Below are 15940 nucleotides of genomic sequence, written 5' to 3' on the forward strand. Positions count from 1 at the left end.
ATTTCCAAGTTCAGAACAGCGTAATGTATTATTACTATGAGCCTCATTTTTTGTTATATTTCATAGGTTTTCCTTACCAAAGTTAATTCTTTTCTCCTATGTAAAATAGCATTTTACATATTTGAACGCTTACCCTTTCTCACTTAGCTATCTTGTTTTAAGCTAAACAAGATCAGGTTTTCCAACATTCCTGTGTAGGTTTTTATTTTCTAAAGTTCTGCTTATCCTTATAACTGTCATTTGAATAATCATTAGTTGATCCAGGGGTTCTTTGAAAGGTGATGCCCAACACTGAGGAAGGGTACTTCAAAACTGACCTGGGTTGTGCAGAACAAAGGGGAGGCGAACAAACCAGCCCTACCCGCTCTCCTGCATGTACATCCCCGCATGGCATTTGCTTGTTAGGCAGGTTGATGTTCAGCTGGCAAATCAGCTGCAACTCTTGGATATTTTTGTGGGTTTTCTAACAGCCAGATGTTCCCTTTCCCGCAGTTGTAGATATGACCCTTCCACCAGAAGTGGAATGGAGCGCTCTCGTTTCCCAACAGAATGGTGTCCGCTATCTCCTATTTTTTGCTAGTGATTTCTTGAACCTTATAAAAATGATTTCCAATTTTAGGCCTGCCTGTCTGTGCTGTCCTTGCTAGCTAGATCTCATCTGTAAATCTAATAAAGGAAAGGTGTATCCCACCTATGCTGCCCTTGATTCCTTGTGGTCAGCAGAAGCATTGTTAGTGACCTATTGCAAGGTTTCCCTGAAGGTTGCAATGTGCCTCCTGAGGTGCTGGTTCAAGCTGCAGGGTTTGGGTTCAGAAGCCAAAAATGCCAAAATGTGGGGACATTCAGATCTGAGATTCTTCCTTAGGCCTGTCTTCATTTTTCACAGGGCTGAAAATAGTTGGAGATTAGTTTAAAAATGATGAAAAATAGAGGGTTGTGGTTTGGGTTGGGTTTTTGTTTGGGTTGGTTGGTTTTCTGTGTTGGTTTTTTTTTTTTTTTTTCCCTTGATACACCCGGTAGTGAACTTCTGGAATTTGTTGTTATGATGAGTTGGAGGCAGGTAACTATGAGGTCTAGAAATAGATCAGACAAATTAATGAAGATCAGGACCACAAATTGATACTGAAAAAAAAGGGGGGGAGGGGGGGGCGGGTAGGAGTAGGGGAGTTCAGCGTTGCCTACCTAATTAAATGAGTGGTGATGCTGGAAAAGTGTGAATTCAATTCACAGTGTGTGATTTCACAAAGTGTGAATTCATCTTCAATTGCAACTGTTGGAGACAGAAGACTAGATAGACTGTCTAGATGGATGGTTTGTCTGAGCCGATAGGACGTTTCTTATATTTTGAGGGAAATGGAATCAATTTCTCATTGATTTAGGTCCAAACCACAAAGTAAATTTGTTCTTGTCTTTTAGTCTCATGTTCAGACCAGTATACGTAGTCATAACAAAACCACTTATTTTTACACATCATTATTGCACCAGAAGTCAGTCCAACAGATAGGGTTGGAAGGAAGTACACAGGAAATCCAATCTGTAAAATGTTCTTTATAATCTAAAATGAAATGAATAAAGAGTGCTATTGCCATCGCCATTGAAACTAGATTTAATCATTCCATCTTCAAAAGAAGAAAACTAAACCAAAACCCATGTATCCACTTTTTGGATACATATCACAGAAACCCAGCAAAACAGCAGATATTTTTTTCTTTTGTTTGAGGTTTGGGTTTTGTTGGTTGTTTTTTTTTGTTTGTTTTTTTTTTTCTTAAACAAATGATAAGACAAAGCAAAACAAGAAACCTACATGCAAATTTTTGGTCAGGAAGTCACCATTACTAATAGTTTGAATTGGCACCATGCGTAACTTGGTTACTAAGACAGTTTTTTCTCTGCTAAACAATGACTTAATAAGAAACATGTTCCCTTCAGAAAGTTGTATGTTTTGCGCTGAATCAAGAGTGTCATTGTTGCTATCAGACCTAAGGGTACGTCGTGGGCCCAAAAGCAGAAGGATGAGGAGCCACCATCTGTAAGAATTCCAAATTCAATCCTTAAACTTTTCATTTTCCGAAAGTTGCTAAAAAAAAAAAAAAAAAAAAAGGAAAAAAAGCAAGCACTGTCAAAGAATTAAAGAACAAAGTGTATTGATATCCAGATTGCATCAGAGGCCACAAGCAATGTCTTTTTTCGCTGTCTGGCCAGGATATTTCATTTTCCTAAGCATGCAGCACTGGATGACACAGATCCTGTTCCCTGGGTGTATTGAAAGCCATGCAAATTTCCCCCTTTATCATTAATGAATTTATGTAGCAAGAGACATTTTTAGACCAGTTCTTGACTGTTTCTTCCTTTCAGCACAACCTGTTAATCTCTCCTTTGGCCAGTCTCTTGACTTTCAACACTTCAGGCTGGACTAGGCAGCTGGCACATGGAACCAGATGATCGTGGGGCAAGGAGGCCTTCAGCACAGCACATCCGCTGTCCTTCTGGTTGCTTATCTCTTTGTAACTTGAATTTAAGCAGCTACTACTGATCTAAAAAGTGAGTAGCATGCTGGGCCTAATCTATTTTTAAAATTCCTATCCCACCACAAACCTACAGCTATACTCCACAGGGACACTTCAACTAATCTGTCCTAGCAGAAAACTCTGAAGTGCAAAGGGTAGAGCAACAGACCATTTTCAGTCGCAGATTCCAGCTGTGGAACTCAACCTAATCTTCTCTATTGATAATGAATATAAGCCCGAGTGTATTCAAAATTAAAACTAACCCCAGCTGCTTAGTAAGGCCTCCTGCAGCAATGGTATCTTCCCAGGGTAACCAGCTGATCTGGATAGAGGAGGTAGAAAGAGAAGCATGTGAAATAAAAAACCTATACCCTGCAGATATTGTATTTTTTTTAAAAAAAAGTAAGTTCCAAATGGATTATTACATTAAAATAATTTTCAGAGATGCACAGAAGTCACCTTTGCTTACTTTTTCTGCTTTAAAATTTTGAATGGTCAAAAAACCCAGCTTTGTCATCACCTTTCTTCAGGGCCAGATTTTGTTTTTCCTCCCTAGTAACCCCAGCAAGTTGATTATAATTGCGTTCTAGTCCCTTTATGTAACTGTAGGGCCACTCACAACTATTTCATCCAAAGAGGATAGAGGAAAGTCCTGGTCATACTTCCATCTTATTTTTCTGTTCCCTTGGGATGGGACCGGTGAGGAGCAGCCCCTGTACCGCAGAAGGGCTGTGGGATGAGGGAACACGCCGGTGCTGGGCTCCGAGCTGCCCCAGCTAGCAAGGCGAGGAGGACGCCAGGCTGTCTGAGAACCTGGTGAAGCTCAGTGAACCCAAACTACCTGGCGCTGCTGCTGCCTGCTACAGACAGCCACAAGAGACAGAATACAAGCTATACTATAGTTTCACAAGCATTTTTATGCTTATGAGGGACTGCAGATGACAGGTGGCTGCACCACACGCGTTTTGCTCTTGGGTTATTCCTAGTAAGTCTGTAATGTCTTACAATTAACATAGATGCTTACTGGTAGATCTTTGGAGTTCTAGCATTCCAGCTGGTAAAATCACATAAAAACCACAATAGTGCAAAGAAATATTTGTTTCCCCACAGTTCTGAAATGAGTGTTATATTCACCTGATAGACTCATGTTAATAGTCCACAGTTTTGCAGCAAACTTCAAAGCAGCCAGAGGGAACTAGGACCAATTATTAATTGTAATTATAACCTTTAACATTTTAGTAGCTTTCTTTCAAATCACATATGATTTTTATAAGTGAATTTTCCTTTTCTTTCTCTTATACAAGTATGTTGATGATCTATCCAAAAGGGATAAGAATCTTCTTCACTAAATTGGGAAAGAGAGGTACTCATCTAGGGGTATTAGTAGCAAGGCTGTTAATATTCATAGGAAGTCTTGAAAAATCATTTAAGTTTTAAAACTATGGAGAAAAAGTGTGTTCACTTTTTTTTCCAAACAGAACTTCAAAGTCTAGACATTTCAGCGCAGTAGTTTCAAGGGGTTTTCTGCATATTTATTGTGTGACCTATTGTTTAGTTAAACTGTGTAACAGACGCCTTGTTAAGTAATAATGCTGACTGCCAGTAGGAATAAAACAATTTTTTTTGAGTTCAATCTACTCTCAGTCAAGGTCAAAAACAGCTGGGACTAAACTCAGTGAGTTTTCAAAAGCTTACCCTAAATGTACAATATCAAAGTTCATAATTAAGAAGGCTCATTTAATCAGTCAGCTTCATGTTTGCACAGCAGTGGGAGTAATTATAACACCACTTATTCTTTCAGGTTGGCTTGAACACTTGACCTTATAAGCAAACTCCTTTTTTCCCCCTCCTAAGATGCAAAGCCAAACCATTTGATTTTAACAAAACAGAGCTGTCACTTTGACATTTCAAAGCACATTTAACTGCTTTCTTTCATTTAAAGATAGTTTATCTTAAAAATAGAAATTTACAGGCTATTTCTACTAATTTTTTACCATGCAAAGATTATAAAAAAACAACAAAACTTTCTGCTTGCTTGACATTTCTTCAGTTCATCAGTTGAACTATATTTGTTCCAGCCTCCACAATACACAGAAATCCCCAAACTGATGCAAATGCCAGGATGCCTCAAGGGCACCGTTGCCTTGATATTCCTCTTACATCATGCCAACATTCACTGACTCACATGGGGCCAAAGAATGTGAAATCCAAAAGGAGAACTACAATTGTTTTTCACAGTAGTCGTGTGTGGGCAGATACTCGGTAAAAATAACCGCTCCCAGAAACAGTAAAACAAATGGAAGAGGATCTCACCTCCCTTCTGTCGTCCCAGAATTGAGGTACTAGTCTAAAGCCAAGTGTTTGCCCATTACAGTCAATAAAAAGTGACAGGCCCCTTTCAAAGGAGAACTCATTTTCCATTTCTTTGGCACTTAGTTTAGGACAAGCACTAAAATATGTTTTCTCTCAGTTGGTAATACGGGGAGACTATATGTTAACTTTGAGATCCCTAAAGTTACAGAAGAGAAGTCTCATGCTGAGAATTTACATTGAAAAATGTGTCCCTGGGAAGCCCCAATGCCATAAGGGGATTTCTAAGAAACAGAGGAGGAAAGGAGGCCAGGAATTTAAGTGAGGCAAGTAATTAAATCCATGAAATTAGTCTCTAATTTGACAATTTGACTATCAAAATGAATCAAAGGTAATAGTGGCATACTTCATAAGACAAGAGGAGTGGTTGATTGGTGACTGACTTCATGATTTCATTTTAGAATTATGTCTTGTTCATTCATTTTAGCTCTTTATTGAACAAAAATTGAAAGGTATGAGGGTTCTGAATGTTTAGACATGTCAGTAGGTTTTACTGGAGAACTATCAAAATAGTGAATGAAAAAAAGAAAAAAATTATCAAATTTCAGTTGGATGAAGTCAGTCTAAAAAGTTATAAAGTGAAGCTAACATCGTGTTACAAGATGGTTAGTGGATTTCCATAAGATCCACTGGTAGTTGTTATCTCAAAGTTTTGCAATTTTTTTTAAACATTTGTAATACTTACAAACTGTATTTTAAACTGCTTGTTATAACAGAGTTATTATTGCTAATTATAAGAAACTCAGAAAGTAATTCTGAGCACTTTTCATAATCAGTCACTATGGAGACTGAGAATAAAGTATTAGTTACAGCAGCACAAGAAAGATTTTTTTTTTATTATAAAAAGGTTCTCCTCTCCATATGACACAGTCAAAAATGAATCTATCTAGCCAGAATTACAAAAGTCCTTTTCCATCTCCATCATATTTAATGTACTGCAAAGAGTTACAGAGCCAGTCTAACTGTACGATCTCTTCCCTAGCAGTACAATATTCACACTCTACTAGCCACCAGAATATGCTCAATAATCCAAAATTAAAATTGTTACAGACCTTTTTCTGAATTATCCATAGTTAGAGCTCTTAACGTCAGGGACAGTATCCGTACTGGGATCAAAGTCATGCACAGAAGGGATACTCAAAATTTTATTTTTTCCCCTATCTGTATCTGCAGTAATCTCCTTTTTCTTCAAATTTCCCGTTTTCTGATGTTGCCTTACTTTAGTCTGTTTTACAGACTGGTATGCAGCCAAAGGCAACCTCTCAAAGCCCATGAGCTCAGCTACATGGGAAGAGAAGACACAGAACCGAGACAGGATTTCTTTTCCTTGAATCTGGCCATTAGGCAAGCACAGTTCTGGCTTTGCTTTGCTTTGCTGGGGGAGTTCGGTACGATAGTCCCATGAAGGAGAAGGCAGAATCAAGTCCTAGATCTACTGAGATCATTTCATAGAGCCAGGATTTTATACATTCTTCCTATACGTCAAACTGGGGGTGTGGTGTGGGACAGGGAGGGGAGAACCCCGAAGTATAGCCCGTGCTAATTAGGCAGATACTTCAGCCTGATTTTGCCTAACAATGCTGCCAGCAGCAAGCAGTGCTGCCAGTGATGCTTTGCCGCAGCATTGTGTAGATTGGATCTAGAAACCTGACGCTCAGATCTCCATTTTAAGTCCTTACTGCTCCCGTCGTTCCCATGGAGTGATTTCTATTAACGTACATTGACTGCTGCCTGAGACCAGTTTCCAGCACATTCCCACTGTCAAGATGTAGCAGAATAGAAACGGTATATTGCTAGGTGATCTGGAATTCTGGCTGAATTCTGGGATACAGCCTTGCTGTTATAAAATATGTCATAGCGTGTGCTACGTGCTCTGCAAAGTGAGAAAGCAGGATACCGATTAAATGAAGGCAATCACATTTTAGATACAAGCAATGTTGGAAAAGCTTAAAAAATTGAGTTGGAGCAAGAAACTGATAAAGAATAGATTCCAGGTCAGAAAAGAAAGAAACCCTGCTTTTCATGTTATCAATATGAAATCTTTTTAAAGAAACACTAACAGCAGTAATTACTTTATTACTACTAGAGTAATAATTTGATCTTTAAAAAGTCTAATTTTCAAATTCTGAGATTACTTTCTCAGGGCTTCATAAGGAAGTTCATGCTGTAGACTTCTGTGAGTGTAACTATACCTAGAAGGGTCTTCAAAACCTTATGATGGGGCCTCATGGGTTTGGGGATGGGTGGGTGGGTGGGTTCTTTTTTCCCCTCCAAAGACTACAAATCAAGAGGTTCTAATTTTACACCCCTACTCAAAAAAAAAAAAAAAAACAAACAGAAAACACCCCCCCTACTTTTTTTGCTGCCAGTCTTGTAAACTGAAAACTAAAGAAGAATTTGGCTCTTTCTAGTTAAAAAGTCTTAAAACACTACTTTGTGAGAGAAACTTGCTAACAATTTTGGTGATGTAACAAACATGTTATACATGGGTCCAACAGACTCTCTCATGGCTCCTTTAGTATTCCAGGAACAATGCATTTAAAACATTCTGGTTTGCAAAGCAAGCAGATACTGCTCAATAAATAGAGGTTCCAGTTTTATTAAGGAAGAAAAAACTGTATTTATAAGTACTTTTTTTTGCCATAAGGCAGAAGATGCCATTTTTCTTTCCTTTTTCTTGCACCACAACTAGAAGACTTAAAAACATGCATTAGTGATAATCATAAATTTATGAGGATTTTCATCTAACATGGTAAACTGCCTTGCTGGACTCTGTATGATAGTAAGGACCTTGATTTTATATATTTTTTTAAGTGAATTGAGAGAAATTTCTATAGAACTATCGTGTTTTATAGTGTATGTTAATTCCTGGAATTAAAATGTGTATCACATAATATACACAAAACATAGCCTAAGCCTACCAGGTAAAGAAGTGGGCGGAAGGATGTTTTACAAGTCTGATTTTATTTTAGGTAAAAATACATTTACAAAACCTCACACAAAGCTTCTTAGTTGGTATCATGGAGGAACAACCTGGCTAAATCTAACAAATCTATTTTTCCTCTTTCAGACAAGATTTAGAATGCCATTCTGACCCCAACAGAAAGGAGAAAAGAAAAAAAAAAGCAGCATCTAATACAAAAACAATAGAACCACCAACTGGGAGTTGCTAACCTATAGTTTGCTCATTGAAACCACCACAGTACTGCTTGAGGAGGTGAGAAACACGAAGCATTTTACCCGATTAGAAAGTCTTCTAAGTTGGAAATACGGATACTTGAGACAAAGTGTGTTCCTGTACATCGATCTCATCACAAAAGAACTCCTTCGATTCAAAACCATAGCTCCGATCCCCACCAGCCCTGGTCCAGTGGTACACCACTGGCGGTACGTCCAGATCAGCTTTTCGAAGACTATTGTGGAAAGGTGTTTTCAGATAGTGCCTCAGATTGTCACTGACTAGGGGAGTAGCACGCAAAGTTTCCTTACTCACATAGCGCTATGGTAGACCTTACACTCTGTATGTATTATGGGATGTTTTTTCAACAAACCAGATGTGAAAACTGCCCAGAAGTTGACCCCTTCTTTCTGTTGGCACCAGATTTATGGTTATAATTTAAACAGCTCTGCTTTTCCTTTGTGTATCTCACAAGAATGAAATAAATGGAAACAAGACAACTGTGATCCAGCTATTCTTTCATTTATAGGTAAATATCAATTATTTCATATAAGTGGTCTGATCTTCAGAAGTATTGGGTTTTATGAGAGATACTGTTTAGTTTCTCCAAATGCAACACCTTGTTTCTCTGAGACACTGCTTAGAAATTCTGCCCAGTACCTCCACACACATTCTCACTGCAAACAGCAACCACCTACCTGTGGATGAGGAGATTCTGTGTTTCTCCACTCTAACGTTCTTGTGCAAACTGCTCAAGTAAATTAATAGCAGAGCAGAAAGAGAGCACCAACCGAGAGCCAACTCCCACAAGAGATCTGTTCTTCGGAGGCACTGTGCTTTTATGCTTTATTTAGAACACTGGTTGTCTCTTACAAAATTATTAACAGATAATAATTCTGCTGAATTTTTTTCTCCTGAGTTTAGCTGGTCTGCCACACAGGAAGTTTTACAGCTGTAGCAGTATTATTTTTTCAAATATGATACCATGTATGTGGCCTTCGTCATTACCTAATTAAGTAAAAAGTAAACTTCCTTTTGCATTAACTACAGAAGCTTATGTTTAATTGTTATTAAACCAAGAAAGAGATAGTTGTTATTTACCTTTTTTCTACCTACTTGCGGCAGTAATTCTAGGAAGCTGCAAAGACTATAATTACAATATGACATTATTATGTATTCTTCAAAGAAGAAAAAAACGGTTTGAAGCAACATATCCTATTAATCACAGCGATTTGAATGCATCTAATCTTTTTCATAATTTTGGCTGGAAATCTATTATAATGTCAAATACTATTAGTGAAGCCTTAGCTACTTAATATATGCAACATAAGTTCTTGCAAGTGGATTGACTTAACAGAGCTATCAGACAATAAAAGGGCAGCCGTGCCTGTGGCCTCTGCTCCCCAGTTCAGTAACACGAAGAAAAAGCAAATTCACTAGGAGTTGTCAGCTCTGAAACATCTCAGTTCAATATGAATTCACCAAAGATCAAATGGAAAAGGCTAATCTTGTTTTCTAGACACTTAAATCCCATTTTCCCAGGCAGATTTACCCCCTGGTTTGTCCAAATGTGTCTTAAACAGAATATCTTATTCTGAAGTGTCTTTTTTCTTTTTTTCTTTCTAATACAGCAGGCACAATAGCACTGAATACATCAGTGTCACAGTTATTGTTTCCAAAGATTAGGCTGAAGGCCAGAAGACATCTACAGAAAGTAGAAAGCATGTCACTAATACTCTTACAGTACATTTATATTTTATACAAATATTTACTTATACTTGTATATCAGAAATTTTCAACTTGTTATCCTCCCCTGCTTGAAATCATCCTGTATTGGTAGAAAGCAGCATGAACCTTTATTAGATCTGCTGGGGCCTCTAAGTTCTTTTTGCTTTTATTTAAATAAAAGATTGACAGGAGTGCAGTTTTACTAATATTTGGTGGGTGTTTTGGATGCGAAATACATCCTGCTGCTCAGCCATATGCATTCTACCAGAACAGTTAAAATATAATGAATAACACCTGTAGCCAAAATGTTGATTAAGATGGGTTATCTACAGAAAAACTGTAGTTATAAAGATTCTACAAATATGGGATTTAAATAAGTATTTTACTCTTTTGGCATCTGATACTTAACTCTGAAAGCATTGCTTCGTCCTACTCTATAAAGATTTGCTTTCTCCATTTCCATCATTTTTCCCATTTCCCTTCAGCAAGGTGTTTTTTTTTTTTTCAATTCAGAGACTAAAGTTTTAAAATGAAGTAAGAATCTATGTTGTACTTACACAGCAGAAAAGTTGACCAAATTTTTATTTGTGAATAAGAAGTTCCACTTTGGATATAATTTTGAGCCTTGTATTCATTATTTGCTTAGGAAAAAAAAAAAAAAAAGAATAAAGATGATATTCCAATACTAGTGTAATCCAAGGTTTACTAAAAATCAGTAACAAAATTTTTCACTATCCTCAGTGAGGAAGTGTTTTACCCCTAGTGTTTTGCTTTTTAGGCAGAACAGTACACAATGAAGAAATCTGTAGACATTTTGGTTTTTCAAATGCCTTGGCAAAACTGTTAGCACATAGCTCCAGCATTTTGTGTTGCAAAAACAATCTCTGATTCTCCATCAAGTTCAGTCCTGTATTGAAAGCAAGGGAAGTGCTCCTTTTCCAACTTGGCATACTAAGCAACATATCTGTCTATTTCTTCATTCTATAGGAATGAAAATGTAATTTAAGGACAAGATGAGGCTTACAGTAAGTTGATTCTGTCATTACAAAAATGCTCTCTTTTTTATTTAAAAATACTACTTATTTTGAATAGAAGAAAGCAAGCCAAGTATCTAGGCAGGTAATACTATCTTAACAAACAAACAGCTCCCACAAAAATACTACTTTTTAAGAGGTGGTAACGTACGGGTTTGTGCATTCAGAAAGGGAGGACAAGGCTTAGCTGGTTGTTAAAACCACTTCGTTAAAACAGGACTTTTTTCTCTCTTCTTAGCAATTATTACTTAGCAAGTAAGAAGTACAAACTGAGAAAGGTGAAAGTCTTATTATTTTCAGGGGTAACAGACAGCATACCACCTCAGCCCAAAACCAGAAGGTCCAGGAGTTTATAATATTACAGAATGGTCAGGGTTGGAAGGGACTTCTGGAGATGATCCAGCCCAACCCCTGCTAAAGCAGGTTCTCCTGGAGCAGGTTGCACAGAATCCCATTCAGGTGGGTTTTGAATGTCTCCAGAGAAGGAGACTCCACAGCCTCTCTGGGCAGCCTGAAAGACTGTACATTTAGTTGTAAAATTGCACATTAAGTCATTTTAATGACATTACTCTGACCAGACAGAGAAAAAATGTGAAGTGGATAATTTAGCATTGTCAAGAAAATATAAACAAATGGAATCCTAGCTAACTGTTTTGTATGATTCTGAAATTGAATTCTCTGAAATGAATTTGGATTTGGGTCAGACACTTTCTGGCTCTGGAAAAATAGGAAAAACGCAAGGAAGAAACAAACAAGCAAGAAGTATTAGGCAGAATACAGTAAGAGAATTAGTAAATTAGTAATTAATAAAAGGTGATCTCAGTTAAGACAAAAGCAAAAAAAAAAAACCCAAAAAACAACCAACCAAACCACAGCCCCAAACCCCAGCAGTTGACAGATGAAAAGATCTTATATTTTTCGCATTTAATAAAAATCAAATAGAACACCTAATTAATCTCTCTCATTGCCACAGTATTTTAAGCATACTAAGGAATGAGAACCATATAAGCAAGAGAAGAGACAAGGACAATAAGAGTAATAACTCAGGCAGCATGTATCAAATTAGATGAGTTATTTTGCTCATATGTAACAGACACGACTAGATTTTTTTTTATTTTCTATTTTTAAAAAGTGATATTTTGTCCAAATAGTATAATTAAGAAAACTATGTAAAATTTCAGTGAAGGAAACTAGTAAGGACCTGAAATAATCTAAGCATATTTTTCTTAAGATGCAAAAGTCTGTTTGTTGCAATAGATTAATCATTTAAAAACTAGTTGATCAAATTAACATATAATTGCCTTTATGGATAATATAGCTTGTATAGGTTAAGTGAGAAATATTTAAGAATTCTTGTGTCACTCATACCACTAAATAAACAGTCACTGCCTACCGTCCCAAATTAACAGCCACCAGAGTACACAACGGGCTGCATCACTCCCAAAGCAAGAGAAAATGTTTTTGCAACAATAACCTGTTTGAACCAGAAGTGACTGAGAAGCAAGAAACACCAAACCCATAAAGCCTTTTGCAGACAGCTGTATCCTCAAAGTAGTGTTTCTTTTTCAGAGAGGTAAGGTATTTTCTTCCAGAGATAAATTCTGACAGAAAATACAAAATGTTTCCTACTTTCTGTTTTCCTGTTAGGCACCCTCAAATATTCCTGAAATAAACGTAGCTTGGACGTTGAGTGAAAAATACTGTGGCAAGAGAGTCTGTCTAGCCTGCTATTTTGAGCCTGAGAGTGACCAACAGCAGGTTCCCGAGGAAGATGAAGGCAAGCACATAGCTATAGCTCCACAGAATATTTTCTAGACCTCAGTAAGATGCAGCTCAAAACCTTCTTGAGCAGAAACATTATCTTTTTTTATGTAACAGTCCTTAAGTTGTTTTTCTTCCAGGAATCTGAACCGTCACCCTTCGAGATCATGTACGTTTTCACTATCCATAACACCACGTGGCAGCTTAATAATACATTGTTGGAAGAATCATCTTCCTTGGTTTGCTCTGAACGCCGCTGGCTTTATTTCACATCTCACATTCTTATGGTGGAACTGAAATAAATCCCCATCCACTTTCTCCTCTACACTGCTGATTTTTTAAACCTCTTTCCATATACCCCTTAGTTTTCTTTCTTTTTTTCCCCTGAAGGTTCCTGGTCAGGAAAAAAAACTTTTTTTTTTTTTTCAGGCAGAAGCCAGTTTTGTACACTTGATTGTATTTGTCATCCTTCTCTAAATCTTTTTTCCCATCCATAACTGATACGAAGAAAAAAAGGACTGCATACAGTTTTGTATGTTTGTTGCAGATTTAAATAATCACAGTGGTGTTTTCTATTTAATTCCTCTATTACATTCCTAATAATTCTTAGTATTGATTTCTTTCTTTATTACTAATCATTAAGTTAAGGAATATTTCTCACATGGTTACAAAAATTTGCTCCTGAAGAGATATCTAAACAAACCAACGAACCAAAAGCTAAACCAAAGAAAAAATGCTTTCATGTTGCAAGTCATACAGATTTTTTAGGCGAAGCCTATGGCTCAATGTAGAGTTACAGATGCTATACTTGACTTTAGAATTTAAAAGTGAAGATTAAGAGATGTTTTAAGGAAAGTGCCTGATTTGCTAGTATCACAAACTCTGCCTTTTCTAAGAAGTAGCTTTAGCATTCTCAGGATAGCATTCAACTGCCGCAGTGACTTGTTCTTCCTAAAGTCTTATCTGATTCATACAGACCATCCAGAAACTTCTTTAAGCACAAGCTTCTTAAGAAATAAAGACATGCTTTTTCTATAATATTTTAGACATCCACTCTATGGAGAAGAAAAGACCCCAAACTGCACCTGAATATAAATATATGAATATAAAAATACCTGAAGGGGGTTATCAGTACTATTGCTGCCAGAATAAGACGGGGTGCTACTGTTCCCATCTTTTTTTTCCCCATTACCCCACATTTTGCTATGTAATGGACAGTAACTTATATTAAACCCCTGTAAGAACCAAGGCGAGACAAAATAATACTTGTAGTAGCACATTCACCTTCTGTAAGGGCTGAATATCAGTCAGGGACAGTTTCGCCTGACAACCAACCAACAGTGACATCTGTCAAAGTAATTCAACTGATGGCCATTTCTGGAAAATTACATTCATAGGCAAATATGTGTATATGTAAGATAAACTGTTCAGTTGGCTTTGTGGTTAAGATGGTCGTTTGCTGCTGCCAGCTCTCAAAAGATTTATGGTTTTCAGTTTGAGTTCTCTATGGAAAAAGATCACTGTAATTCTTCTTCACTTTGAATTTAAGGTTAGTTAATCTTAACTGAACAAGTAAGATGCCGTCTTGTTGCAAGCCCAATGTTGACTTTACTTCAGGCGTTTGGCTTCAGAAAGCTTAAAACAAATGAAAAACTAATGGAAGTTAAGAAATTTTAGAATTCTTAATCTGGCAGAAATATAAGACGAGCAGAAGACTAAAGCAAGTACTAATGAAAATACAACAGCTACTTGTAATTACTTGAGCATGACACTCACTGAAACAAATCACTACAAACTCTCTAGTTAGATCTAGGTACTTTTTTTGAGGACATGTTCTGGGTTACAGAACTCAAGGTACACAAATTCTTACAGACTGGGTTATATTTTCATCTCATCAGATTTAAATCTGGGAAACTAAAATAATTTTTATCCCCCCTCCTCCCCAAGTTTCCTAGAAAAAAAAAATATTTACTCATTAGTATTACATGCATTTATTTACTTTTTTTTTTTTTTTTTCCTTAATTCAGATGACCTTGCTTTCATATCTGGCAAAATACAAAATGTGGGGCAAGGGTATGAAGGCATGTTATCCTTCTTTAAGAAGATATAGATATGAACACACCATATTTACTAGTACTTCTTGGCATCAAAATACTCAGAAAAAGAGGCTATAAAACAGAAAATATTTGTTATTGTTTAAGCCCATAGCACTCAAAGCTGTAAGTAATATGGACTCAGGAATTTCAGTACAATTTCTGTGCATTTCAGATAACAGCTCTAGCTATATTAATTACCAAGCTGCCAGTTGTGGCTTCCTGTGCTTACCACTTCTCTGCTTCTCTTTTTCAGCTGCCCAGCATGGAACATACATGCAAATATAGTTTAAGTTACATAAATGGATCCACATGCACTGTTGAACTAGCAAGCTAATTTGTCCAAATGAGTAGTAACCAATAAGCATGTAATAACCCTCATTTATGTAACATTTTACTTCTTGGTTAGTATATGAAGTCCCTCTGAACCTCCACCTAGCAAGAAAAGTCTGAAATAAATACTAAAACTGTGAACTTTCTAGAAGTGGAATATAATTAAGAAAAAAGTACAGTCAAGAGCTTCTCTTACCTTTTTGGAATTGGAATCCTACGGCATAAAATACTAATACATGTAAACATAGTTAAACTACACATTATGCAAAAATTGACCAGTATGGGAAGTGTTTTATAGTGGCAATAATATCTGTGGTCACAAAGTCTTTTCCACTCACTTATTCTAACATAACCATCTCAGAGTAACAAACAGCTGCTACAGAATGAAAATGCTCGAGTAACGTGGTCTTCCAAAAATTCATTTCACAGCCGATTCCCTTGGCTGAGGTCACGGCACATTGCATCACGTTCTGCCTGCGCTTGGTAAGCAGCGCAATTCCAGGTGAACGCATGTGTCACAGGGACATGACTGCTCAGGCGACGTGATGCTCCAGGGAAGGCTGGCATTGGGGTGCAGAGAAAAAGGAAGGATTCACTCCTGCTAAAAGTCAGAAAACATTCCCTTATATTCAGGTTATCATCTACCTAGAGATTTGCGTCTGCTGGAGCAGGGTAGGAAACTGTGGTACAGTTTTGTAACGAGTGAAGCACAGGGCTAATACAAAAGACAGTTTAGCAATCCTAAAAGAGGAAAGCAACTGTTATGTTTGACTTTGTAGTAAAAATAAAGTTTTTATTTATTTACTAGCCACCATAAAGGTTGGATAGTGTATGGTCTGTATTAAACAAAATAGAAAAGAGGATAAAACTCTGAAGCTGCCTGCCACAACTCCGCAGGCAGTAATACGTTGGAACATACCGCACACCCGCTAGCAG

The 15940-nt window shown here is 37.1% G+C and overlaps 1 long non-coding RNA gene across 1 annotated transcript; it reads right to left on the reverse strand.

The window, feature by feature from the left end:
• LOC121090630 lies at positions 1–1549 on the reverse strand. The gene is made up of 2 exons (XR_005828644.1): positions 1183–1549; positions 1–1073 (listed from the first exon to the last, which is right to left on the reverse strand). It is a non-coding gene; the product is annotated as an uncharacterized LOC121090630 (long non-coding RNA).
• Between the last annotated feature and the right edge of the window lie 14391 nt (positions 1550–15940).

This window comes from Falco naumanni, chromosome 1 (genome assembly GCF_017639655.2).
Source record: "Falco naumanni isolate bFalNau1 chromosome 1, bFalNau1.pat, whole genome shotgun sequence".
Taxonomy (NCBI): Eukaryota; Metazoa; Chordata; class Aves; order Falconiformes; family Falconidae; genus Falco; species Falco naumanni.